The sequence below is a fragment of the Symphalangus syndactylus genome, chromosome 21 (assembly GCF_028878055.3).
Source record: "Symphalangus syndactylus isolate Jambi chromosome 21, NHGRI_mSymSyn1-v2.1_pri, whole genome shotgun sequence".
Taxonomy (NCBI): domain Eukaryota; kingdom Metazoa; phylum Chordata; class Mammalia; order Primates; family Hylobatidae; genus Symphalangus; species Symphalangus syndactylus.
Window position 1 is genome coordinate 77866519 of NC_072443.2, and position 27699 is coordinate 77894217.

Genomic DNA, 27699 nt, shown 5'->3' on the forward strand with positions numbered 1-27699 from the left:
CCACTTTTTGATGGGGTTGTTTGTTTTTTTCTTGTAAATTTGTTTGAGTTCATTGTAGATTCTGGATATTAGCCCTTTGTCAGATGAGTAGGTTGCAAAAATTTTCTCCCATTGTGTAGGTTGCCTGTTCACTCTGATGATAGTTTCTTTTGCTGTGCAGACGCCCGGCTAATTTTTTTTGTATTTTTAGTAGAGACGGGGTTTCACCGTGGTCTCGATCTCCTGACCTCGTGATCCGCCCGCCTCGGCCTCCCAAAGTGCTGGGATTACAAGCGTGAGCCACCGCGCCCGGCCTATTTTATTTTATTTTAATTTAATTTTATTATTTTTCGAGACAGGGTCTCACTGTATCACTCAGCTGGAGTATAGCGGCATGATCATAGCTCTCTGCAGCCTCCAACTCCTGGGCCCAGGTGATCATCCCATCTCAGCCTCCCAAGTAGCTGGGACTACAGGTGTGAGCCAGCACACCTGGACTGCCTTCCTTTTCATCTTAGTAAAAGTGTAGTTGGTACCCGACCGGGGGGTAGTAGAGTAGTGAAGGGTTTGGAGAACAAGACTTGATTGATCGGCTCTGGCTTTCTAAGGAGCACCACTGTCTTTCATGTTTAACTTTGGTCAACTTGCGGGAACTCATCTGAGCTTATTTTCCATATATAAAATAAGAATAAAACAAACATGTTTTTGTGTTGTTCTGAGGATTAAGTGTATGCGTATATGTGCCTAATAAATGTTGACCGTGAATAGTTGAGTATCTGACTGCTTCTCTTGATATTTTTCCCCTTGTTGTTCTTCATCGTTATTCTTATTGTTAGCAGTTGATCTCACCCAGTCCTAGCCCTTTAGGGGGGATCATAATGATTTTAGCAAAAATAAATGATATTTTGGACTGAATAGAAACTGCAAATAAAAGGAAGTGAAATGGCTCTGGCCAAGTAAAGATCATACGGTGCTTACTGCCCAGAAGTTGTTTACATAATAGAAATAAAGTTAAAAGGAATACTTAATTAAAGTAATTAATTTATTATAATTTAAATGAAGAAACGTGTATTTCACAGGCATATGTCTTAGACATAGGAACCTGACTGCATCAGAAAATATTTAAAATTAGCAAGATGTAATTAAGCAGCAAAATTTCTTCTGCTGAACATTTTCTAAAATATATTCTCTGCTCCTTTCTTGCAATATTTAACAATTTGAATTAGCAACAATGGCCTTATGTCATAAACCTTTCCATGGTCTTCCCTCCTTCACCTTCTTTGCTGCTGCTAGTGTGTGTGGACTTCCTGTCTGCTGTCCTCTATCCCTGTCAGTTTTTCAAATGAGAGATAAGAACTGCTTTGCAATGTAAGGTGGCAGAATTAGGGACCAGTTAGGCTGCCAGGCTGGAGGAAGGTGGGCCTGAACAAGCCTTGCCCAAGCACCTCCTTTCTTATTTCCTAGAATAGTCTGTTCCCCTTTGCTAGTTCTCTCACCCCTAGCTAACAGCTTGTCCCATTTGCCTTTGGATTTTATCATCTCCTTCTTGCTGAGGTACAACACGATTATTAAGTGTGCCCAAGAGGAAACTCTTTTGAGCTCTTGGGGTGAAGCAGCATAAGGGGTTTGCTCCTTAGGAAAAATAAAAATCTTAACTAGTTCTGGTCCTTGGTCACTGGTACAGAGGTGGAGGAAAGTAGAGCCGGTTAAAGTCCAGGGAAGTGTGTCAGGCAGGAAGCTGGGAGGGCTTCTTCCAGCAGGATGCAGGAAGGCTTCTGTGTCTTGTGGAAGTGACGATGTGCCCGAGTCTGCTTCACGAGTCTTTGTAGATGATAACAGGGCTCTTGTGAGCCCTCAGGTTGTTCACGGTTTGGTTTCTTTGAATTGCGTGAAAATATGTGCTTGACTTGGATGTACATTTTATTTCCTTTCAGGGTGGAGGGTCTCAGACAGTAGAGGATGTTGGCTGTCAGCTCGGAGTGACTGCCAGGGACAGCTGAAAGGGGAAATTTAACGAGAATGTTGAGGCCTGAAGTGCTTCAGGGAGCATTTCAAATTGCATCTCTTTAGAATCAGATGGTCTCCAGAGATGATAATGGGTTATGAGAGGTGCCAGGGTTTGTTTTCTTCAGGCTCAACATCACTTAAGACCATAATCCATAGACCCTTAAGGAATGAAGCACAGTTCTACATTGGACCCACCTTCTTCAAGGATCTGAGGCTTAGTGGACCTTTTAAATAATGATTCATCAAATGTCATAGTTCATGGTTTTATTTATTTATTTTTGAGACGGAGTCTCGCTCTGTCACCAGGCTGGAGTGCAGTGGCATGATCTTGGCTAACTGCAGCCTCCGCCTCCTGGGTTCAGGTGATTCTCCTGCCTCAGCCTCCCAAGTAGCTGGGACTACAGGCACCCGCCACCACGCCTGGCTAATTTTTGTATTTTTAGTAAAGACGGGGTTTCACCATGTTGGCCAGGATGTTCTCAATCTCTTGAGCCCGTGATCTGCCCACCACGGCCTCCCAAAGTGCTGGGATTACAGGCGTGAGCCACCGCACCCAGCCTATTTATTTATTTTTTAAAACTGATCTACCTGTAGTTTTAGAATGCAGCTGATCCTTAGCCACACTGTGGCAAGTATTCATTATTCTTTGAATGTTCTCTTGGTGGCAAAGCCATGACCATTGAGACTTCATGTATCTGACTCTTGCTATAAACATGCTGTGTAACAAACTTCCCTGGAGCCCATAACCTGCAACAGCAAGGATCTCATTCTCTCAGTCATAGCTTTGTAGGGTAGCTTTACTTAGGGTGTGGGTTGGCTGGTGTTAGCCCCAGAGTGTGGGTTTGGGTTCAGGTTTGTTCCATTTGTTTCTGGCGTATAAGGATGCTGTAAAGCATTGTGAGCAATGGTTCAGTCCACCATACCATATTAAGCCTTCTTGATTCCTTTTTTTTTTTTTTTTTAACAAAATCGTAAAGTATACCTGACATAAAATTTAACTTTTTAGCCACTTGTGCGTGTACACTTCTGTGGCGTTAGTTATGTTTACGTCGTTGTGCAGCCATCACCACCGTTCCTCTCCACAACTTTTTCATCTTCCCAAACTGCAACTCTTTATCTATCACATATTAAGTTCCCACTTCCCGGTACCCCCAACCCCTGGCAGCCACCATTGTACTGTAGCTCCGTGAGTTTAATTATTCTTGGCACCTCATATCAGTGGACTCATACAGTATTTGTCCTTTTGTGATTGGCATAGTTCACTGAGCAAAATGTCTTCAAGGTTATTCACGTTGTAGCATGTGTCAAAATAGTCTTCTTTTTTAGAGCTCAATCAATATTCTGCCATATGTGCAAACCTCGATTTGTTTATTCATTCATCTGTTGATGGACACTGGGTTGCTTCTGTTTCTGATCCTTTCTCACGGAGTTCCCATTTTTCCTATGGGTGGAACCATCTGAGTTGGTTTAATGACTTTCGCCAACCAAGACGCTGAGCCTAATCATATTCATTCCTTTATTCAACAAATACTTATTAAGCCCCCACGGTATGCTGGCAACTGTTCTAAAGGAGGTTGAATGCTCTCAGTACTTAGAGCTGTGCTGTTCTATTAGGTGGTCGAGGGTTACATGTGCCTATTTAAATTTAATTAATGAAAGTCAAATAAAAAATTTTAAAATGCAGTTCTTCAATAATAGGAGCTGTATTTCAGGTGCTTAATAGCCCCATATGGCCAGTGGCTGCTGTTTGGGACAGCACATGATGGATATATTCTTGCAGAAAGTTATGTTGGACAGTACTGACTTAGAGGGTTTAGGGAAAGCCCTGTAGCAGTGGTAAAGAGCAACAACTCTCTCCTTAAACCACAAGCTTATGAAGGGGTCACCTTATGAGTGCAAGCGTGCTCTAGTTATTCAGCCACATTTGAGCCAAAAGATAGGCAGTCAGAGTCCTTCCCCAGCACTTAGGAAGGTGAATGAGCAAGCAGTTCAGCTTCTCCCAGGTCAGTGGCAATTTTATCCCCATAGGGAGCACTTGGCAATTTCCAGAGATATTTTTGGTTGTTGCAGCTATGAGAAGGGGGAGTGGAGGCCAGGGATGCTTATAAACATTCTACGATGCACAGGACAGCCACCCCCCAGCCCCTAACACAGAACCATACCAGGCAAAATGCCAGTAATTCCAAACTTGGAGAAATACCTCCGCTCTCGGAGAAATGGTTACAGATAACAGCCAGGAACTGTGAGAGCAATGTTTTGTGGCATGTGGAAGAAGCTACTGTGCAGTGAGAGGAAATGAAGCCATGAAGATGGAGAGAGACTCCCCACAGTGTTAAGTCTTCGCTTCCCTTGTTCTCCAGACCAGCCTCAGTTCTTCCCTTGGGTTCTACGAAGGACTTCAGTGTGATAATAACTTTACTCTTTCGCCTGAATTACTTTGAGCTGGGTGTTAGCCTTTTGCTAAATGTTCCTAATACAGCAAATTATGTAGTCCTTCTTTTAATTGTGTCCCATGTAAAACTTGGTCTACAAATATGCTCTCTGACTACCTTGGATTTAAGGTAGTCTCATCAAATGTTTAGCATACGATCAGCATTTAATTGCATGAAACTTATAGGGATGTTATGACTAAATTTCAAACAAACCATTACATTTTCTGTGAATAAAAGATTATTTTAAATGGTCTGATGTAGAATATTCATATATATTTAATTTAAAGTGAGAAAACTGTGTCGAATTCAAAAATTCAGTCAGTATAAAAAAGGGTATAGAGTGAAAAGTCTCTAGTGTCCTGACTTCTCCAGTTTCTTGTCCTAGAATTGTTTATACATATACAAGTATACTTGTTTCCCCTCCTTTCTCTCGCTCTCCTTAAAAAAAAATAGTGTGTATGTATTATATAGAGAAGGTGTGTGCATATACACACACACCTTATTTGAAAAATGATATGCGTATATGAGTTTCTGCTCCTTGTTTTTTTTCCACTTCACATTTACAGCTACATTTTAGAGCTTTTTTTCCATCAGCACCAAGATGGATTCCATTCTTTTCAATGGCTTGGAGTTTACCTTTGAATCAGTGTTCCGTGTGTAATTCATTTAGCCTGTCCTCTGCTGATGAGCATTAAGGTTCTCTGCAGCCTTTTGTTTTTACAAATAATGGTGGAATGAGTAATATATCCTTGTATTTTGATCTTTATGCACATATAATTGTATTTGTAAAATAAAATCCCAGTAGTAGACTTTTCTACCAAAAGGTGGACACATTTCATGTTTTTGTTAGATATTGCCAAATTGCCCTTTCAAAAAGTTGCATCATTTTTCACTTTTGCCAACTGTATATGAACATGCCTAAAATTTAATCTCCTTTCTTACCTTTTTTTTCTTTCCATTTCTGTCTCTAACTTACTTGCTTCCCTTAGACCCAGTCTAGAAGCTGTCAGGCTTTCAGTTCAAGCATTTATCTCATTATATTCCATACAGCACCAGTCATAGGAGCATTTGTGAAAGACACAACCTGTCTCCTTTGAGAGCACTGCCTCAGTTTCCTCCTTGACCCCTAGGGGTGGGCAGTGACGCTGCAGACTCATCCCTCCTCCCCTTTAATCGCTGGCTCAGCCTTCACCTGGCTGAAATCCCCTTCCTTCCCTTCCATCCCCTGAGAGGTCTTTAAGAGCTGGTACTCATCTTTAGAGCCTGAGAAGTTGAAATCTGTTAACTTGCCTTGGGTGCTTGCCAGTACTTAAAGACAGGCCTGGTTGGACCACTGCATTCTTTGTCTTTGTAGGAGAAGCCATATTTGTTTGCATGTACAGTGTCAAGAAATGTTTCCTGTCGACTACTTTGGCCTGGCATTTCCATTAACACTTTCAGTTGGGAGATGGTTTCTCTAGGTTAGCTGGCAGAGGACCCAGTTTTACAGCCCATCTGCTTCTCTCTCTTTCTCAGCCATTGGCCCCATTTGGGGCAACCTATAACTTGAATCTGTGGCTTATAGAGTTTAACTGGGATACTTTTTGGAGGGGAGGCAGGTGGGGGTGGGGAAATCCTTTCACCCTGGTTATTGGTGTAACCTTTTTTTTCAGTATGGTTCCATTTTTGAGGAGGAAATGACACTCTGGGCTCTTCCTTGCTCTCCTCCCAATGTTTTCTTGTGAAAAATTTTAAACATACAGCAACGTTGAAAGAATTTTATAGCAAACACCTGTATGCCTGCTACTTAGATTCTGCCGCTGACGTTTTACCACGCTGTTTTATCGCATAGCTGTCCATCTGTCTATCATTCTGTCTACCTTTTTGGGCTTTTTCAGTGATGTTTCTCCAGGATTTCAAAGGCACCATGGTACGTGTAGTTAGGAATATGTGCCATGGTGCCAGATTGCCTGGGTTTGAATCCTGGCTCTACTGTCCACTAACCCTGTGACTCTGGGCAAGTTGCTGAGCTTCTTTGTGCCTCAGTGTTGTCATCTGTATAACAGAAATCATGATAGTGCCAACTTCATAGAGTTTTGTGAGATTAAATGTCTTAATACATGTACGACATTTAAAACAAAGGTTACTGTATATTAACCATTTGGTATATGAAAGAGAGAGTAAGTGCTAAAGTAATGTTCATTTCATGGATTTAAAAAAGACTAATTAAATAGGTTTCATGGATTTTGGGGAGAAGTAACTGTGTGCCTGGTACTGTGCCAGACGTTTTATGTATATTGCCTCATTTGGTTTTCAAAACCACCTTAAGCAGATTAGCCCCACTTGCAGATGAGCAAGCTGATGCCTCGTAATTAGCAGCAATGGGGTTTGATCACAAATTTATTTTATTTCTATGGCCATACTTTCTAGGCTTTGGCCGCGCCCCCACTCTCCCCACTCCCCCCTACCCATGCCCACCTATCCTGGAGTGCAGTGGTGCCATCATAGTCCACTGCGACCTCGAACTGCTAGGCCCAAGCAATCCTCCTGCCTCAGCCTCCCAATAGTTGCCCTTTCTCTTTTTGTCAGTTACAAGATGCAGAAATTTCAGGATTCTATAAGGTGGCAGAGATTTCTGTGATTGAATAAAACGAATAGGTAGATGTACCTAATTATTTACTATTATTATTATTTTGGTGTAACTTTTAGCTATTGAAAAGTCCATCTTGCAGAAGAGAGAACACCTTGCTGTTTTTTGTTGTTTGGTAAAATACTGTCTCCTCCATTAGTATTTCCAATTCAGAGGGCTTTTGCTGTATGGGCTGTAACTGACTTAGCTGAATAGGAATTACCATGGGGTGTTTTGGCAGTGCCATCACTGGTCACCTGTTTAGCTTCTGAGATGCTAGCAAATTACTCTTAGTTTGCTGTCCAAAATATTTTGTGGAAAGAAGGTTAGAAAATAGAAATAAGTATACTACTGACTCTATCTTATACATGGAAGTTTTGAGGAGAAACCACACTCCGGTTGGTCATTTACTCTAGGTTGTGGCATTGATACCATCTTTTATCTCTGAGAAATAGCCCATAGTAAGCAGTATAAAGAGGAGGGTGACTGGTGGGGCCCGATGGCTCACATATGTAATCCCAGCACTTTGGGAGGTGGAGGCAGGCAGATCACTTGAGGTCAGAGTTCGAGACCAGCCTGGCCAACATGGCGAAACCCCATCTCTTAAAAATACAAAATATTAGCTGGGCATGGTGGTGCATTCCTGTAATCCCAGCTACTAGGCAGACTGAAGCGGGAATATTGCTTGAACTTGGGAGACGGAGGTTGAAGTGAGCCACTGCATTCCAGGCTGGGCGACCGAGTGAGACTCCATCTCAAAAACAAACAAACAAAACCAAAAAAAAAAAAAAAAAAAAAAAGGGTGAAACAGAGCCCTCAGATTTTGTCTTCTCACTTGAGTTCCTGCTTTAGTTCAAATTCATTCCTTTTCTCCTCTTCCATTAATCCTTTCTCAGTTCTTGACATTACATCAAATTAAGTCTCTATTAGGTGTTAATGTCTTCAGCACCCCCTAACGTTTGCTAATTTTCCTTCCTAATTGAGAGACCATACCTTTTAATGGCAAGATTTTGCTTTCATTGTATTTGCTTTTAGTTACTTTATTTTTATAGCAGCTGGTTCTGCCTGTCTATTCCTAGAGGTGATGTAAAGTTTCCATTTAAAATATATTTAATTACATGAAAAGAAAGTGGTTTTAAAAAGGCTAAAGTGGAATAGAAGAAGTGGTACCCATATGTGGCAAAAGTCATGAGGCTGGGATGCAAATGATGGAAGTTCTTTTGAACACTGAATTAAATGATCCTCAGAGTTTGTATGTCTGCTCTCCATTGACAATGGATGCTCTGGGCAGATGAAACATTTACCAAATAGTTGCATCTGTTTCGAAGGTACTCAGTGGAAAATCATTTATACTCTACATCTGTTTCTTGGCTAAGAAAAATATATGTGGTATATTCTGGCCACTTAGGAAAGTTTTAGAGCGAGGCTAATTATGCCTTGAGGCTTTGGCCAATGTGCTTGTCTTTATGAAAGATTCCTTGGTATCATCAGCACCTAGAAGTAGATATGCATATGCATATGCATATAGTTTCCAGGAGAGTTTCTTATTGAAATTCTTTCCATTTCTTGTGTGGCCTGGACATCCACAAAAAGGGGACTGTTGGACTTGGGGGTGGCTTCCCAAGGCTGATGAACGCAAAAAAGGGGCATCCTCAGGGAATCCCCTGAAAGTGAACCCAGGATACGCCTGAGGATTTGCATGATTCCTAGGGATTCTGGTCAGGGAGACAAAGGTGTGCAGCTGCTCAAAAAATCTGTGTGAGTGGAGTTAGTGCTAAACAACCTGAAGTTTGGAGAGGAGTGGAAGTTAAGGGCGATAGCCCTGCCTTGAAAAGAGAACCACATGCTCACCGGTGATAACTTGTGGACAGTTCATGGAGCTATGAGAATGGGAGGAAATGAAAGAGATGGTGATTCCCCCCGCCCCCACACTACCCCCTAGATATATAAAAGGATAGACCTTTTTTTCTATCTCAATAAGAGGGACCAGTGACTCATGCCTTGTTCTATGAAGAGTTCTTCTCGGTGTGATTCATTCACTCTCTGACCCACAGATTTAAGTCTCTGTTTGGAGTGTCAGGGTGATTTCAGATGACCTTCTTTTTCCTTTGTAGGGTCTGATTTTGATATCAGTAGGGAGGTGATACTCTCACAGTTAGGGCTGCCATACCTCAGCAGGTGAGTGGTTTGGCTTCTCTCAAGTCTTAATATTCTTTTTGTTTATGGATCTCTGACGCTAAGGTAATTACTGGAGGCAGAGGTACACTGTGAATGAGACAGAGGCAGGATATTGAAAGACAGAGCAGGGCAGTTGCTATGCTTAATGGGTTAAAATTGTGTTGGTTTCTCAGTCTTCAGGATGGTGGCTCAAAGCTTCCTTGCAGAAATGTGATGCAGTAAAGATTAATGTTAACACCCTGAACAATTATATTAGAGGGATTAGACTCAGGAATCTGACTCACTGCCCTTCATTGGAAGCTTGGCTTAGTCATTTCCCAGCCTTGTGGTCTCAGACAAATTTCTTAATCATTATGAGCTGTATTTGTCTAACACATGAAAAAGTGTTGACCTTCAGTCCACAGATATCATTAAGTACCACTCTATCCTGGCATTGTGCCAAATCTTGAGATAAAATGTATACAACAAGCAAAGCTCTCTATCTTTACGAAATTTTCCTCCTGTTTTGGGAGTGTTGTGCGATTTTAAGTAAAATAGTGCATATTAAAGGAGTTGGCATAGGGCCCTTTTAAAATCATATAAGAATTATTATGGAAAAGTTACAAACTGCCCATCCTACATTAGATTGTCATTATTTTTATTTATTTATTTATTTAGAGACTGAGTCTCGCTTTGTCACCCAAGCTGGAGTACAGTGGTGCGATCTTGGCTCACTGCAACCTCCGCCTCCTGGGTTCAAGTGATTCTCCTGCCTCAGCCTCCTGAGTAGCTGGGACTATAGGCTCATGCCACCATGCCCAGCTAATTTTTGTGTTTTTAGTAGACGGGGTTTCACCATGTTGGCCAGGATGGTCTGGATCTCTTGACCTTGTGATCCACCCACCTCTGCCTCCCAAAGTGGTGGGATTACAGGCGTGAGCCACCGCACCTGGCCTGGCCAAGCTACCTTTTTTTTTTTTTTTTTTTTTTTTAAGAGCCAGAGTCTTGCTCTGTTGACTGGGCTGGAGTGCAGTGGTGCGCTCTCGACTCACTGCAACCTCCACCTCCCAGGTTCAAGCAATTCTCCTGCTTCAGCCTTCCAAGTAGCTGGGACTATAAATGCCACTCCCAGCTAATTTTTAATTTTTTTTCACTGTGTTGGCCAGGCTGTTTTCGAACTCCTAAGCTCAGGCAATCTGTCTGCCTTGGCCTCCCAAAGTCCTAGGATTACAGACGTGAGCCACTGCACCTGGCCACTGCGCCTGGCCAGATTGCCATTATTTTAACAGCAGAACTCTCTGAACAAATTACTTCATTGTTTTATATGCAGTGTTTAAAAAAAAAAAACTCATCTTGTTTTAACTTTTTTTTTTTTTTCCCGCTGACACTTGAGGTAAAACCTCAATTTCTCTGCTCATTTTGTTGTGACTTTCTTTTTCTTTTCCTCCTCCTCCTCCTCTTCCCCCCCGCCCCCCAGGACAGAGTCTCACTCTGTTGCCCAGGCTGGAATGTAGTGGCGTGATCTCTGCTCATTGCAACCTCTGCCTCCCGTTTTCAAGTGATTCTTGTGTCTCAACCTCCTGAGTAGCTGGGATTACAGACGTGGGCCACCACGCCCAGCGTTTTTAGTAGATATGGGGTTTCACCATGTTGGCCAGGCTGGTCTTGAACTCCTGACCTCAAGCAATCTACCCACCTCGGCCTCCCAAAGTGCTGGAATTACAGGCGTGAACCACCACACCTGGCCTGTGTGATGACTTTCTAATGGACATTTTGATGTAACAAAGCTGGTCTTCCTAAATAACCAAGTTGGAAAGTACATTCGTTGTGTGTGTAGCTCCTGGAGGAACTTTAGTACACTTGAAAAATACAATTCAGAGGCCGGGCACGGTGGCTCACGCCTGTAATCGTAGCACTTTGGGAGGCCGAGGCGGGTGGATCACGAGGTCAGGAGATCAAGACCATCCTGGCTAACATGGTGAAACCCCGTCTCTATTAAAAATACAAAAAAAAATTAGCTGGGCGTGGTGGCGGGCGCCTGTAGTCCCAGCTACTCAGGAGGCTGAGGCGGGAGAATGGCGTGAACCCGGGAGGCAGAGCTTGCAGTGAGCAGAGATTGCGCCACTGCACTCCAGCCTGGGCGACAGAGAGAGACTCCGTCTCAAAAAAGAAAAAAAAATACAATCAGATTAATGTCCATGAGAACAAACAGTCCAAATATGCTTTCTTCTTATCTTTAAACTACCGATATGACAGATAGGAGGAGACAAACAACCTCTTCATGAAGACTATGCACAGTCACTTCATGGAAACTGTCCCAATTTGGAAATAGCTTTTTCCAAAGCACTTAGTTGATTTGCTCAGGGGCTCCCAGACTCTTAGCTCTAACCAAGCAATTTGCTGTAAACTTCTTTCTTCTCAGCACAATGGAACATTCATGATGTTTATCTGGCAGAAATTTTATTAAGGGAAGCCTGACAGGAAGGTCAGGGGGAAGAGGAATGGAGTCTGTCTTTATTGGAAAGTTTGTTTCTTGAAACGTGTAAAATGACACAAATGGATGTGGTTCTTTGATATCAGTTCACCTCCTGACTGCATTGAATACAAGGAACCCTGTTTTCCGCAGAATGCCTTGGTAAGGCACTATATAGGCACTCACTAGACCTTTAAAAATAAATCATTAGTTTCTCCAAGAGGGCTTCATTTTAGTGTTATTTTCTAAGATACTCTGCATAGCATATTTAAGGGTCTCTCTATGTTGAATGCACAAATGATTGTTCAGTGGATTTTTTGGGGGTTTTTACATATTTTCCTTAATTTACATGAGGACTCTTTATTATACTGATCATCTATTCAGTTAACAGTGTACAGTTCAGTTATGCATGTTCAGTGTTGCATAAGGAACTGGAGTTGAAAATAATAGTTGTAGTTACCACCTAGGAAGGGAGGGGATGAATAACTGAATGAATTCAAAGAGGTGAGGGGAAATGCATTATGGGTAGGTAGTACCTCAAGCTCAGGGTGACTTATTTCTGTAGATTTGTGTTGACTAATTCTTTGACTGGACAGAGACCAGTTCGTTTCCTGGCTGTTTGTCCTACCTATAATGCATTGCAGTAAGTGGTAATAGCCTGTTGCAGGGGTATACCAGATGGACACAGGAATGCCCCCTTCTGCCGTCCCCTCTTATCCCTAGATGAATGGTGTCATGGAAATTCAAAGGTTATTCTGGGATTTCATGTTAGTTGAAAGCAAGTTTACTTATTTCTCATTTGGCATATCAATATTTGCAGGCCTGCCATTTCAGGCTGGCACATGCTCTGCACTGCCTATAGCATAGAAAAGACAGATGAACTTATAGCTTATAGCCAAGTTACAGAAAGTAAATAAGAGTGATGTCTTGTTAACAGACAAGGAAGGAATCTATTTAACTGGGGTATTTCAACTCATTCCTCAGAATTTCTTTTCTTTGTGGCCATATAGGAGCAAGGATGGTGAAGTTATATGGAAACAAAGGTGGGGAAATTATAGACAGAAATGGAAGCATTGAAAGGAAGGAAGGATAACAAGAGCCCACCTCCCTGCAGTCTGCTCAAGGGAAATCTTGTACAATTTGTGTGGACAATGAGATTTATAATTTTGGCTTCAAGCCTGAGTGACTTTCTCCTCCCTGATTATAGGAAAAAATATTATAATTAAATTAGGATTAGGCACTTTTTCACCTCTTCGGTGTCCTTACATAGGACAGACATCCTTTTTGTTTGGTGACCACAGGGACCAGTGACATCCTAGTTTTCTTGGAATTGTTTGTACTTACTGCTTTATTACAAACCACTCTATAGTCAGATGTCTGCCCACCCTTCTTCAGTTCTTTTCCCCCAAGATGTCAAAACCCTGGTGAGGAATCTGTGAAATGTGAACTATGACTTGGTTGTATGAGGTTCAGTGAAACAGCTGGAGGTTTTCCCAGCAGAAGGCTAAAGGAGAATTGTCTAGACATCACTTTTTTCTTATCTAGTCAAGCTTTTCTGGGAGCTTTTCCACATGAGGAATCTAGGCTCAAAGGAAAATCAGTTTGACTGGCTAAAAGCTCATCTGGCAAGTTTAAATCACTCCGGAAACATACAGAGCTGCAGTCATTGGTTTGACAAGAACAGAAAGATACTTGTCTCTGTTGTTGCTAGTATTAAAAGAGAATTTATTGGCCGGGCGCAGTGGCTCACACCTGTAATCTCAGCTCTTTGAGAGGCTGAGGCAGGCGGATCATGAGGTCAGGAGATCGAGACCATCCTGGCTACTAACATGGTAAAACCCCGTCTCTACTAAAAAATACAAAAAAATTAGCCGGGCGTGATGGCGGGCTCCTGTAGTCGAAGCTACTCTGGAGGCTGAGGCAGGAGAATGGTGTGAACCCGGGAGGTGGAGCTTGCAGTGAGCCGAGTTTGTGCCACTGCACGCCAGCCTGGGCGACAGAGTGAGACTCTGTCTCAAAAAAAAAAAAAAAAAAGAGAGAATTTATTCATTTGTCCATTAAGACATTAGGATGGGCGTGGTGCCTTATACCTATAATCCCAGCACTTTGGGGGGCTGAGATGGGAGGATCACTTGAGTCCAGGAGTTTGAGACCAGCCTGGGAAACATAGGGAGACCTTGTCTCTATAATAATAATAATAATAAAAATGCTGGGATGGTGGCCGATGTCTGTAGTCCCAGCTACTCAGTAGGCTAAGGTGGGAGGATTTTGAACCCAGGAAGTAGAGGCTACAATGGGCTATGATCATGCCACTGCACTCCAGCCTGGGTGACAGAGCGAGACCGTGTCTCAAAAAAGGAAAAACCAAAATAATAAAAAAGAGCATCACTCACTTACTGTGAACAGACATAGTGCCTTGCCCTGGGGAATCAGTGATGGGTAGAAAAGTGATGTTCTTTGTACTGAATTAAATCATTGTATAGCTAAGAGGATAAAGACAACTTGATTAAAGGGCAAGTAGGAAAGGAATAATGTCCTAAGGAAGTAGAAGACAAAGGATGCAGTAGAGAGGAAGGAGAAATCAGAGAACGGTTGAATGCAGTAAGCTTGAGGTGAGCCTGAGATATTTTTGAAATTTAACCAAAGGAAGGGGCTGTCAAATGAAGCTAGTTCAGAGTCCCGGGATTTGTATCTTTTGGAGTGACTGTGCCCTCAGAAACTTCCAGAGACTTTTAGAACTCATTCAGGCTTTGGCTTTGGCAGTTGTAAGAAGCACCACAATTCTTTCTACTCCAGACAAGGGGCAAAATGTGTATTTTTTTTTTTTTTTTTTTTTTTTGAGATACAGTCTCACTCTGTTGGCCAAGCTGGAGTGCAGTGGCACGATCTCAGCTCACTGTGTCCTCTGCCTTTGTGGTTCAAACGATTGTCGTGCCTCAACCTCCCCAGCAGCTGGCACTACAGGCACATACCACTGTGCCCAGCTAATTTTTGTATTTTTAATATAGACAGGGTTTCACCATGTTGGCTAGGCTGGTCTCGAACTCCTAGCTTCAAGTGATCCTCCTGCTTTGGCCTCCCAAAGTGCTGGGATTGCAGGCCTGAGTTCCCCCACCCGGCTAAATGTGTATTTTTGCTCACGAGCACCATGGGCATCAGCTTTAAACCTCCGATATATGGGCCATATTACCCGGAACTCTGTTGTCTTCTGTATGACTGTTGGAAGTTAAGTCTACCCATGTGGATAAGGACATTTAATCCCACACTAAACTCAGCTTCTCTTAGGAACCACTGCAGAGAATGCCCAGTTTTTACCCAGTCTAAGGCTATTTTCAGTCAAGGCATGAAATGACTTTGTCATTGCAGTAAACCCTAGGCACTGTGCAGGTAAGCCTCTTCTTGAGATGGATTGCATGCATACCTTTTTGATGATACAATAAGCAGGTCTTTATTGGATGTGAACAGAGTTTAAAATGCTGCTGAGTTGAACATTGGAGGGTGAAGGGATTTCTCCATAGAGCTGTTCCTGCATGTTAAGAATATTGAGCTAAATTTAGAATGTCTTACACTGTACCTATTTTTTCCTGTGTAAGTCTCAAAAACTTGATTTAGACTTGAAGGTTTTATGAATGTCCCTACTTTTTTGTTTTAAGAGGGAGGAAGAGGGAAGGAGAGGGAGGTCATTTGATTGAGAAGGGCATAAATCGCAGTGGATGAGTTACCACAAAGTCAGTCCATATGAGTTACAACAGTTCAATCAAGAACTAGGCCAGGCGCGGTGGCTCATGCCTATAATCCCAGCACTTCGGGAGGCTGAGGCGGGTGTATCACCTGAGGTCAAGAGTTCGAGACCAGCCTGAACAACATGGTGAAACCCCGTTTCTACAAAATTAGCTGCGTGTGGTGCCGCATGCCTGTAATCTCAGCTACTTGGGAGGCTGAGGCAGGAGAATCACTTGAACCTGGGAGGCAGAGGTTGCAATGAGCCAAGATCACACCACTGTACTGCAGCCTAGGCAACAAGAGCAAAACTCCATCTCAAAAGAAAAAAAAAAAAAATCTAAAACATAATAGCAACCAAGAAGCTCCCTGGTAACCATTGTCCTGACCTCTATCCCCATTTTCTTGTTTTGGAACTTTGTACAGATAGATTCACTCAGTATGGATTCTTTTATACCTGACTTCATTTCCTCAACATTGTATTCAGATTTGTCCATGTCGCATGTAGCTGTAGTTCATTCCTTTTTTTTTGAGACGAGGTCTTGCTCTGTGGCCAAGGCTAGAGTGTATTGGTGCAATCATGGCTTATTGCAGCCTCCACCTCCTAGGCTCAAGGGATCTTCCCACCTCAGCGCCCCAAGTAGCTGGGACTACAGGCGTGTGCCACCATCCTCAGCTAAGTTTTTTTTTTTTTGTAGAGACAGGGTTTTGTCATGTTATCCAGGCAGTTCTTGAACTCCTGGCCTCAAGTGATCTGCCCATTGAGGCCTCCCAAAATACTATATTATAGATGTGAGCTAGTGTGCCCAGCCCATTTTGACTTCTGTATAATACTACAGCATGCATATATCTACATTTACTCATGTGTCCTACTTTTGATGAGATTTGTGTTGCTTGTAGTTTGGACTATTACAAATTATGATACTGTCATTATGCCTTTTGGTATATATGTATTTTCATTTCTCTAGGGTATGCCCCATAGTGGACTTGTAGGATTGGGTTAGACTATGCATTTTTCTAATCCCAATAACATAATTTTTTTTAAGAAGGATTCTCACTCTGTCACCCAGGCTGGAGTGCAGTGATGCGATCTTGGCTCACTGCAACTTCGCCCTCCAAGGTTCAAGTGATTCTCCTGCCTCAGCCACCCGAGTAGCTGGGATTACAGGTGTGTGCCACCATGCCTAGCTAATTTTTTTGCATTTTTTGTGTGGAGATGGGATCTCATCATGTTGGCCAGGCTGTTCTTGAACTTCTGACCTCAAGTGATCCTCCTGCCTCAGCCTCCCGAAGTGCTGAGATTACAGGTGTGAGCCACCATGCCCTGCCTTCAATAGATAATTTTAAGCAGTATTCCAGCTCTTCCAGTTTATGTTACCACGAGTAGTCTATGGGTTTCCATTATTTAACGTCCTTGTCAGCACTTGGTATTGACGATCTTTTAATTTTAGCCACCTGAAAGTATGCCTACTTCGAATTTTTTAAATTACTGTGTTTCTCTGTAAAGAAACGAGAGTGAGGTTTAGAGCCAGAAACTCTGAATGAATTTAGCTTAAACCCTGGTTGAAGGGCTGCTAGGTGATCATTTGAATCCTTAACTGAAGGTGGGGCCATTTTGTTAGACCTCACCCTACAGAATCTCACACACCAAGGTCCAAATGCCGATGGCAAGCTATATAAACCTACACCGTTATTTACCTCTTTGAGACTCAGTCTCCTTATCTGCAAAGGGATGTCATTTTAAATTCCTCACCGAGTTGGTATGAAGAGCATATCAGTCATTCCAACAAAAAGCACTTAGTTCCTGGCCCATAGTTATTATCAAAAAGAAGTTACGAGGTTGCTCTGAGTCACAGGAAGAAGTGGCTAGCTACATTGCTGTAGAATACTCTTATATTTATTTTAGTTTATCTATTTTTAGGGGAAACAAAGTTATTTCACCGAGAGCATTAGACGTCAAAAGTCGATATATCCTTTCTGGAACTGCCTTGTTTGTTTGATGTCCTGGTGTCTCAGTATGTTTTGAAGGCTGGCATGTTTATGGCCGGGCAGAACCATGAACACTCCTTGGGCCCAGGGCTTCTCTGGATTTGTGTATATTTCATACACGGGCAGTGGAGAAGGAAATCATCTTCAGCTTGTGTTTTGACACAGAGAAGTTTTGCTTTTCGTTTATCTGCTCTCTGCATCCTCCACTGAAAATAAACAGAACACACCGGCATGGGTAAATATTGTGACTGGCAGCCTCAGTGGTGGTGTTTTTCCCTTTGCTACAATTGCAGAGAGACTGCTGGTGGCATTGTAGAAGATCCATGGTTGACATTCTGATACTTCAACCAGAACCATAGCAGTTCTGGAAATGAAAAAGTGAAGTAAAGAAAAATAAGAATTACAAGATAATTTTTTTTTCCAAGGGAAATTGTAAGGCATTTCAAGGACGGAAAGGCAAAAATGTTATATGGTTTTGCATTTCTTCTCCTAGCACCGATATTCATCATGCCACCACTTCTGAGCCTTAGAATAGATAGACTCTTCAAAGACAGCTGAGCTTCATTTCAGGTGGGTTATTTGGTACCTTCCCTCCGAGGCTTCTCCTGCTTCATTTGCCTTGCTTAGTGAAACTCAGCTAGAATCGAGGTGCAACTGGTCTAGGAGGCTAGGAGAGGTGTAGCCATTTATTATGTAGCCACTGAGAGTTTGGCCTGGTGGAATTTCATTTGCAATTAGTTACGTTTATTTATTTAGTTTTAAGAGGCAGTGTTGTCCAGGCTGGCCCTGAACTCCTGGGCTCAAGTGATCCTCCTGCTTTGGCCTCCCAAAGTGTTGGGATTACAGGCATCAGCCACCACACCTGGCCACGTTTATTTTTTATTACTTTAAAAAGTTATTTACCTCTAACGTGTTTTTCTTCACTTCCCCCCTCCTCCCTGTCTCTCTCTTTCTCACCATCTCTCATTCTCTCTTTCTGTCTCTGTCTCTCTCTTTCGGGAAGTTAAGTAAGGGAAGAAAGACCAGATGAGAGAGGTTAAAACTGCTGGTCTCTGATTTCACAAACAGGACTGGATCCCTCCGTGTAGTCTCTTACTAACTGCATGATTTTGAGCAAATTCCTTCATTTTTCTAAGCCTCAATTCTTTCATCTCTCAGTGGAGGTAACAGTTCTACCTCGTTTGTTATGAGGGTTATGTTCAGAATGACAAATGTCAGAATTTGCACAAATAGCAACAGCTGCCCTTACCTGGCAGTTCCTCAATGCCAGGCACTGTTCTGAATACCTCCTTGGTATATATCACAACAGCCCTGGGGGTTGGGGCCTGTGGTTTATAGGTGAAGAAACTGAGGCAGAGAGCGTTGAAGAAACTTGACTAAGATTCCTCCGGCAACAAGTGGCAGAACTGAGATTGGAGTGCGAGGCTGTGTAGTCCAGAGCTGAGGTCCTCTGTCGCAGCACTGCCATTTCCCCACCGTGCCGCCTGACAACACACCCTGCCCCTCCTCCTCCTCTCTGTAGATAACTATTTCACTTTGGCATAAGTTCCTATGTAATTTGAAGCAACAAACCTGCGGTCAGACACTCCACTACCTGTGCATCTTGCCTGTTTCCGGATCCGCCGTGTCACAGACATTTTCTATGTCAGTGCCTACGGCTCTACCCAGGTGAAAAATTAACCACCTTGGCGAGTGCTGCCCATGTCGCTCCTGCTTGCCGGGGGCTGGCTTTCTTTCAGAGCAACCCCTTTCTAGCTGGCCTGCTGCCTAGGCCCTGGCTTTCTTTCCCACAAAGTAGCTTCTAAGAAAAACTGTGGGAAACAAATGACTTCAGAGGTTTTTAGAAACAGAAGTGCAAACTCTAACAAATTTCATCTGGCCCAAAAATGTTATTACCCAAAATCTTGAAAATATTTTCTTATAGGATTATTCCCCCAAGGTTGTTAATCTGAGAACGATCCAGGCCTAATAGGCCTGACTTTTTGCCCCCTGATGTTGGAGTCTTGAGTAGTTGAGTGCCAGAGCATGGGGGGTTGAGGTAAAAATATTTCTCTGGAGGAAATGAAGTCATTTTATTTAACATTATAGCTACCACTGGGACTGTATCATTTTAGAAAGGGAATGCCAGTTCACACAGCCAAAATGAAGCTTTTAAATTAGTCCAAGAAACCTTTTAAAAGGTAAGCACTAGGTTTTCAGATCCACAAACATTTATTGTGTCATATCTGTCCTAAAGATTCTTGCCGTAGTTAAATTTTACCTAATGAACATTGCCTTTCTAGATAAATGTTATTGTAACGTTATCTGCTTCTCTCTTTTAGTGGTTGGCATTTTACTTTCGGTGCTACAGAGTAGCAGCAAGCTACACTGTTTCTGTGCTGAGGTTGTTGTCTGAGAGAGGTTTATCTGGCCCTGTGAGCCCCGCACAGCAGGGAGACAAACCTTCATTTGTTCAGTGGAGTAAAGAATGTGGCCTTGTACACCTGCCTCCCTGGATACACCTGTAGGGCTGGTTTCCCTGCTGAAACCGCCCTGTGGAGCTCTTGACACTGGTGCAATTGGCTAAGCCCTGGCAACAGTGTCAACAGAGAGTGGGCTCGGAGGAACCCAGGTTTCCGTGTCCTTCTCTTGCTGGTTAAATCCCAAGTGTGTGTGTAATCGCTCTCAAGCTGGGGAGGTGAAGTTGAAACCTGGCTTATCACTGGGCCTAGATTCTCCTGCAGCATATTTTAGATAAGAGTGGAAAAAATGCCAGGCCCAGCATTAGCTGCCCTGAGACTGAGGAGCTTTGTTTTTCCTCATGAAGGCCTTTGGTTTCGTCTGGAAATCTGCCTGTGAATAGGCCAGAAGATATAAAGGCAGCTGTCCTTACTTACCTAGTTTTAATTTTTCAGCAAGTGATTTGGAAGCAAGAATGAAGATTTGATCAGAACCTTTGCTCACTTGCAATGAGTAGAGTCTTGTTGCTTGTTTTCGTTTGGCATTGCCCTCCTCTTGAGAACACCATAGGCAGCTATTCTGTGTTGGAATTCCAGTTCTGTGACCTTGGGCAAGTTACTTAACCTTTCCCTGAGCCTCAGTTGTCTCATCTGTAAAAGGGGATAGTAGTAGTACTTGACTCATAGGTTGTATTAGGGATTGCAGAGTTAGTATTTGTAGTTCTTAGAACAGTATCTGCACATGGTAAGTGTTATGAAAGTGTTTGTCAAGACAAACAACAGGAAATACTTTGTACAGTTAATTATATGAAGTGCCAGTGATATTTATGTGGCTTTTTGTTGTTGTTGTTTGTTTGTTTGTTTTTGAGATGGAGTCTCGCTCTGTCGCCCAGGCTAGAGTGCAGTGGCGTGATCTTGGCTCACTGCAAGCTCTGCCTCCCGGGTTCATGCCATTCTCCTGCCTCAGCCTCTGGAGTAGCTGGGACTACAGGTGCCCGCCACCACGCTTGGCTAATTTTTTCTATCTTTAGTGGAGATGGGGTTTCACCATTTTAGCCAGTATGGTCTGGATCTCCTGACTTCGTGATCCGCCCGCCTCGGCCTCCCAAAGTGCTGGGATTGCAGGCGTGAGCCACCATGCGCGGCCTTATGTGGCCTTTCTGGTTGGTAAATATTCTAACACACACAGATTAATCATTAGATCAAAAGAATTGTGTTTTGGTATGTAGTTAAGGTGCTCTTTTCTTTTAAATATACCCTCCTTGCTGTTCTTCCTGTTCCCTTTGCAGAGCAAAAGTATCGGAAAAAAACAAGTGCAAGCACTTCCTTCTAATATTGGTTTAGTTGTGGTCAAAAACAGGAATTATGAGTCATGAACACCAAATTAACAGGAATGAGCCAAGGCAAAGTTACATCCTAAGGATGGGGGTCATCTTTGACAAACAGACACACAGATTCGTCAGGCATTAAAACAGTATTCTTAACCTTGGAATCCACGGGTCCCCAAAAAGTCTGTTAGAGAAATCAGGGGATCTGCAAATTTGGGTGGGCTAAAAGTTATCTATCTACACTTTCACTAACCCCTAACTGAACTTGAGCATTTCCTTGAATTATGAATGTAGGCAACAAACCACAGTGACAGAAGCAATACTTACGACTTTGTCATCAGTAGGAATCTCAGATATTTTAATATCATATTACAATCTCTTTTACACTTATCACTACAATAGCTAATAGATTCACCATTATTTATTTATTGTTCTTCAGTGCCTTAAGAAAAAGCATTATTATTTATTTTAAGAATATTTTGCGGCCGGGCACGGTGGCTCACGCCTGTAATCCCAGCACTTTGGGAGGCCGAGGTGGGCAGATCACGAGGTCAAGAGATCCAGACCATCCTAGCTAACACGGTGAAACCCCGTCTCTACTAAAAATACGAAGAATTAGCCGGGTGTGGTGGTGGGCACCTGTAGTCCCAGCTACTCGGGAAGCTGAGGCAGGAGAATGGCGTGAACCCAGGAGGCGGAGCTTGCGGTGAGCCGAGATCGCGCCACTGCACTCAAGCCTGGGTGACAGAGCAAGACTCTGTCTCAGAAAAAAAAAGAATATTTTGCTCAGTATAGTTCAGTATAATTAGTTTCCTTTGGACTCTTACACATTTTATGTTATTCATTTATAAACATTATTCTGAGGTAATAATAGTCATCACCAGACTGCCAAAGAACTCCTTGCATAAAAATGATTAAGGAGTTTTAAAGCTGAAGGCTTAAGCTGATTGGAATCTCTAGAGCTGTTCTGTCCAATAGAACTATAATGCGAACCACCTGTAATTTAAAATTGTCTGGTAGCTACTTTAAAAATAGTAAAAAAGAAAAAGTGAAATTAATTTTAATAATACATTTTGTTCAATTAGATATATTTAAAATAATATTTCAACAGGTAGTCAATAATAAAAGTTACTTGTGAGATATTTGACGTGTTTTTCATACTAAGTCTTTGAATCAGGTGTGTAGTTTATACTTCAGAGTAGATCTCCATTTCATTGCAACAGTTTCATTGGAAACGTTTGATCTGTTTTTATATTTAAGAAAATTTCACTGAAAAAGTAGATTCAGGTGGTTCCAAACACAATGAAATGTTTTCCACTAACAGCATTGAGTATTTTCAATTTAAATCATTGAAGATGAAATAAAACGAGAAATTCAGTTCTTCAGCCACGTGAGCTATATGACAAGCTCTCAGGGTCTGCTGGGGGTTACCATATTGGATCATGCAGCTCCAGAGCCTGACTCCACACCGAATTCTCTGGGAGAAGAAAACAGTGATTGAATGGATTCTTTGAATGCGGCTCAACATACATTCATAAATTCGTAAACTTTCTTAAAACATTATGAGATTCTCTCTCTTTCCCTCTCTTTTCTTCCCTCCCTCCCTTCTTCCCTTCCTTCCTTCCTTCCTTCCTTCCTTCCTTCCTTCCTTCCTTCCTTCCTTCCTTCCTTCCTTTCTGTTCTTCTCACCAACTATCATTGTTGCTAGTGTATTTTATGTGTGGTCCAAGACAATTCTTCTTTTAATGTGGCCCAGGGAAGCCAAGAGTAGACACCCCTGCCCTGAGATATCCCCACACTCTACCTGTCCCTGAGTAGGTCCTCATATTAGTAATGACAGTACACAGTGCAGAGCTCTGTCTGGGACTTTGTGTGACTCAAGGGAAGCATTTCCATTTAAGTGGTGGCTTTTGCAGACCGGTGGGGGGTAGCATTTTGTAATTTCCATTCCAACCAGTTGAAGAGGGATTTACAAATTCTTGGAAAGGAAAGATGATAATTTTTTTTCCTTTGAGCAATCTTTGGTATAACAATAGAGTTTAATTTACACAGGGATTTTTAGTACTTTGCTTATATTCTTTGTTTGTTTTTCTCCTGTAGTGTTTTCCAGAGAGGGTGGTCTGCAGGGCACATTTTAATCATTTAAATTAGTTTTTCATGGATTCTCAACATACTTTCTCTGACGATCATTCAACAGCGAGGGCAGGGTACAAGCCTGGGCTTTTGGTCTTTTGGGGCCATGGGAGAATATGCAGATCTATGCAGAGTACCCTTACCAGGAGGGTTCTTTGAGGCTTCACGCTCCCAGACCTTTGGCTAAAGTTGTTAGAAATGTCTTTTCCTTTTCAGGAGTGGTCTCTGAACTAAAGCTAGGTAATTTCAGCCAATGCTAAGTTATCCACTTGGGTGGTCTAGTCTACTTTCATCTCCTAACTTGTTTAACTTTAATACTGAATGTGGCTTTTTCATTTCTTTTATTAAAATTGACAAGCTGTAAATTAAAAAAGAAAAAGAACCAGTAATATTACTAATCCTGATGTTTTTTTGTTTGTTTGTTTATAATCTGGCTCTGTTGCCCAGGCTGGAGTGCAGTGGTGCCATCTCGACTCACTGCAGCCTCCTCATCCTGGGCTCAAGCCATCCTCCCATCTCAGCCTCCTGAGTAGCTGGGAATATAGGCACATGCCACTCTGCCCGGCTAATTTATGTATTTTTTGTAGAGGCAGGGTTTCGCCATGTTGCGCAGGCTGGTCTCAAACTCTTGAGCTGGGATTACAGGCATGTGCCACCGTGCCCAGCCCCAATATAGTTTAAATATAAAACTGGAGCCTAGATATAAAAGTAAAAAGCTTTTTTCCCTAGATAGAAAAGTTTAAAAACTTGGGAATTTAGGTACACGTGGAGGTTTAGGTTTAGATCCTACCAGTAAGTAGACTCTCCCCATGTAGCACTTGTGGTATATCTTAGCACTTTGGAGAGAAAGTTGAACTCTTTTCAGCCTTAGAAACTTGGGGGCACGTCTCATACTTCAGCTGAATACTGGACATGTTGAATATTTTACTGTGCTAGGGCTTGTGACCAACAATAAAAAGCACATTTCCTTCTTTTGAGGGATTGTAGTCATGGTAAAATGAAGCAGTAAACTTGGTCAAGTCTAAATGATGATTGAGACAGAAGATAACATTTGTCAGTGAATTCTGTTTTGTTTTCTTAAGTCTGCACCTAACAGGAACTTAGCCATTTCCAGCCAGCTAGTAGTAATAACAACAGAAATAGCAATTGACCTTTAACACCTCGTCCAACAATGTTTAGTGGGTGCTTATTAAGCATTATTCTAGAATATAGGGCCACAAATGTTGGACACAGAGCTTGCATAGGTTTATTATGCAGGTGATGGGAAGGTATCTGATATGACAGGTGCTCTTGACAAAGGGCCTTGCATTTTAATAAGTGGAGTGAATAAAAATGTATAGCCAAATGTCATGATGGCAGCAATGAAAGTGTGCTCTGGAGGTGACAAATGCTTGAGGAGTATAGAGTGTTTGACAGCACAGTGTGAAGAAATGACAGCTGCCATTTTTGCCTGTCTTTTTGTCTGTGCTACATTTGCTTTGCTCTTGTCACCTTCTTAGGCTGGTTACTGGGCAGCTGGAAGAGACTGTGGAGAATTCAATTCAGTTATTTGGCTTAGGGACATAAAATGGAACTGTGTAATTCATGGATAGGTATCTGTAGCATCATCTTCGTGCCCTGTAGAATGTGTTGACTGCCAAAGGATTTTACGATTCTAAAATCCCAACAGATTTTAACAGTTGCTTAAATATTATTTCTTGGCATATATGGCTTTTTTAAGTCTGTGGGTCAAAGATAGATGTCCTCATTTGAGACTTAGTGATTTGTTTTATAAGTGTATTGAATAAGTTGAGCCAGTTTGAATTGTGTCCTTCTCTTTTAAAGAAAAGATTTCCCAAATTTAAACCTGGATTTAGATGTTTTTTGGGTTAACCCTACTGAACTTTCCAAAATTTTCAGGCTTCTGGGCCTAACTGAAATTGTAATTTAGTGAGGCCGGCCAAGTGATTTTTAATCTCATTTAAAAGTTACCGTAAGCTCTTCTTGAACAATTTGGGTTTTAGTATAATAAAAGGGCACATGTATTGGGCTTTTTATTTAGGCTATTGCAATAAGGAGAACTTTCATTAATGAAGAAAGTCTCAAAGAAAAGGCAGACAATTTGGGGTTTTATAGAACAAGGGAGTCATTTAGGAAGGCTGGAGATATATCTTATAATATTCCAGGGCAGAGTGTCCATTGCTGCTAGCAGCAATTATTTTTAAAAAGATATTGCTAGGCTGGGCGCAGTGGCTTATGCCTGTAATCCCAGCATTTTGGGAGGCTGAGGCAGGCTGATCACTTGAGGTTAGGAGTTCGAGACCAGCCTGGCCAACATGGTGAAACCCCATCTCTACTAAAAATACAAAAAATTAGCCTGGTGTGGTGGCACGTGCCTATAATCCCAGCTATTCGGGAGGCTGAGTCAGGAGAATCGAATCGGTTGAACCTGGGAGGTGGAGGTTGCAGTGTGCCAAGATCGTACCACTGTACTCCAGCCTGGGTGACAGAGTGAGACTCTGTCTCAAAAAAGATATTGCTGATTGCTGGGCATAGCAGTTGCTCAATGCCTATAATCCCAGCACTTTGGGAGTCTGAGGCAGGAAGATTGCTTGAGCTTAGGATTTGGGACCAGCCTGGGTAACATAGTGAGATCTCATCAATACTAAAAATAAAATAAATTAGCTGGGCATGATGGTGCATGCCTGTGGTACCAGCTACTCAGGAGGCTGAGGTGGGAGGCTTGCTTGAGCCTAGGAGATCCAAGCTGCAGTGAGCTGTGATTGCACTTCTGTACTCCAGTCTGGGTAAAAGAGCGAGACCACGTCTCAAAAAAACAAACCAAAAAACTGATATTGCTGATTAAAGCTTTCACTTGAAAGCCTCAACAGTTAATCACAAATGTGCAATTTATAATTAGTGTAAATTGAGCATAATAATTTTATTATAGCTTATCTCAGTGTATTCATTTGATGATTTTAAAATATAAATATAGGAGTTTTCATCCTTTAAATTTATGTCAGAATTTAGAGACATGTTGTATTATTCTTTGTGTTCCTCCCTTTTAGGTTGATTGTACAATTTTTCCAGGTTTTAAATATATTTAGGGGACATTTATACCTTACATATGCGGTTTGGGGTATTACAAATTCTAATCCCAGAATTACTGTAGATAAAACCATAAATATGAAACGATAAGAGGCCTATTATCTTAGCATTTTGTTAGTCTGCTTTTAGGAACCGTTTGCTATGGCTTACCGATACAATTTTCTTTCAACATTAGGATACTCTTTCCTTTAAGAACTACAGGAAACACAAGCTGGGGAGTTATTTTACATGACAATGAGGATGAGATATTATTTGTTTATAAGTTATTCAGTGTCTAAAAGCCGTAGGGTACCAAACATAACACAAGATAGAAAAGAAACAGATTTGCCTTGACATTTAGCTGTAAATTGAAATTAATGCGTATAAAATACTGAGATGAAACACTTTAGTTGTAGAGTTTTGCATACTGCTTAGCTTTCATGGTTTTGTCACTTTAGATTGTAGTTCAAAAGTGTGCTTTTAAACTGTATAAACTCATTCGCTGGATAAAAATCTCCAGCTATCCCCTTTTTCCTATATTTTCTTACTCTGCAGGTGAAAACAACATTTTTAATATTTAACATTCTTAAGTGATCTGTTTCCTGTGGATTGTTTTTCGTTTTCTTGTCCCTGGCCCTACCTATTCTGGAGTCAGCACAGGCTGGTGGGTGCGCTGCCAGATCTGGGTGTGCATATGTGGTGTCAGGATACCATTATTGGGAAATGGATGACTGCAAAACAGCGAGGCCTACTTGTAGGCAGATGACATAACCAGCAGCTCACTGAATGCCACTGCCAAGACAAATAGGTTTGAGCTCTCCCCTCTTGGTGGCTGTTCTCGTCCGTGGTGAAAGTCGTTGCTACCCTTGGCTCTACTTTTCTTTAACCTGGAGGAGGTTGCTGAAATTTCTGCCCAACGGAAAAAAAAAAAACAAAGGGACCAAAACAGGATGTAAGTGAAGTTTTAATATTCCAAACCAGGAAATAAATGATGAAATGCAGAAAAGGCAGGGAGGAAATTTTAACTGGCACCAAGTTGGGAGGTCAGCGTCAATAGCCCACAAGACGCTGACGAGGACTTGTAGTTCCCAAAAGTTCTTTAACTTGTGTTTCTTGTGAGTTGAAGTAACACATTTTTTATTCCTTCTCCATCACCACCCTTTCTAATTCCCAATCATCACCCTTAGTGCCCTGGGAGGGCATGCAGGAATGGCAGGAAGTGCCAGGACCTCACTTGGACAGACACCCTAGGTGGCCACCCCCTTCCAGTGTCCATGCTGTAGGCGGACCCTAGGGCCAGGCCTAGAGAACTTTCTAAGGTGCATTTCGTCTTAAGTAAAACATAAATTAGAGAGCAGGAAAATGTTGT

At 42.1% G+C, this 27699-nt stretch overlaps 1 protein-coding gene across 12 annotated transcripts in view; it reads left to right on the forward strand.

Moving 5' to 3' along the window:
* MAGI1 (membrane associated guanylate kinase, WW and PDZ domain containing 1) overlaps positions 1 to 27699 on the forward strand; it is a 681166-nt gene that overhangs the window by 67148 nt on the left and 586319 nt on the right. The gene's annotated exons all lie outside the window — the stretch shown is intronic.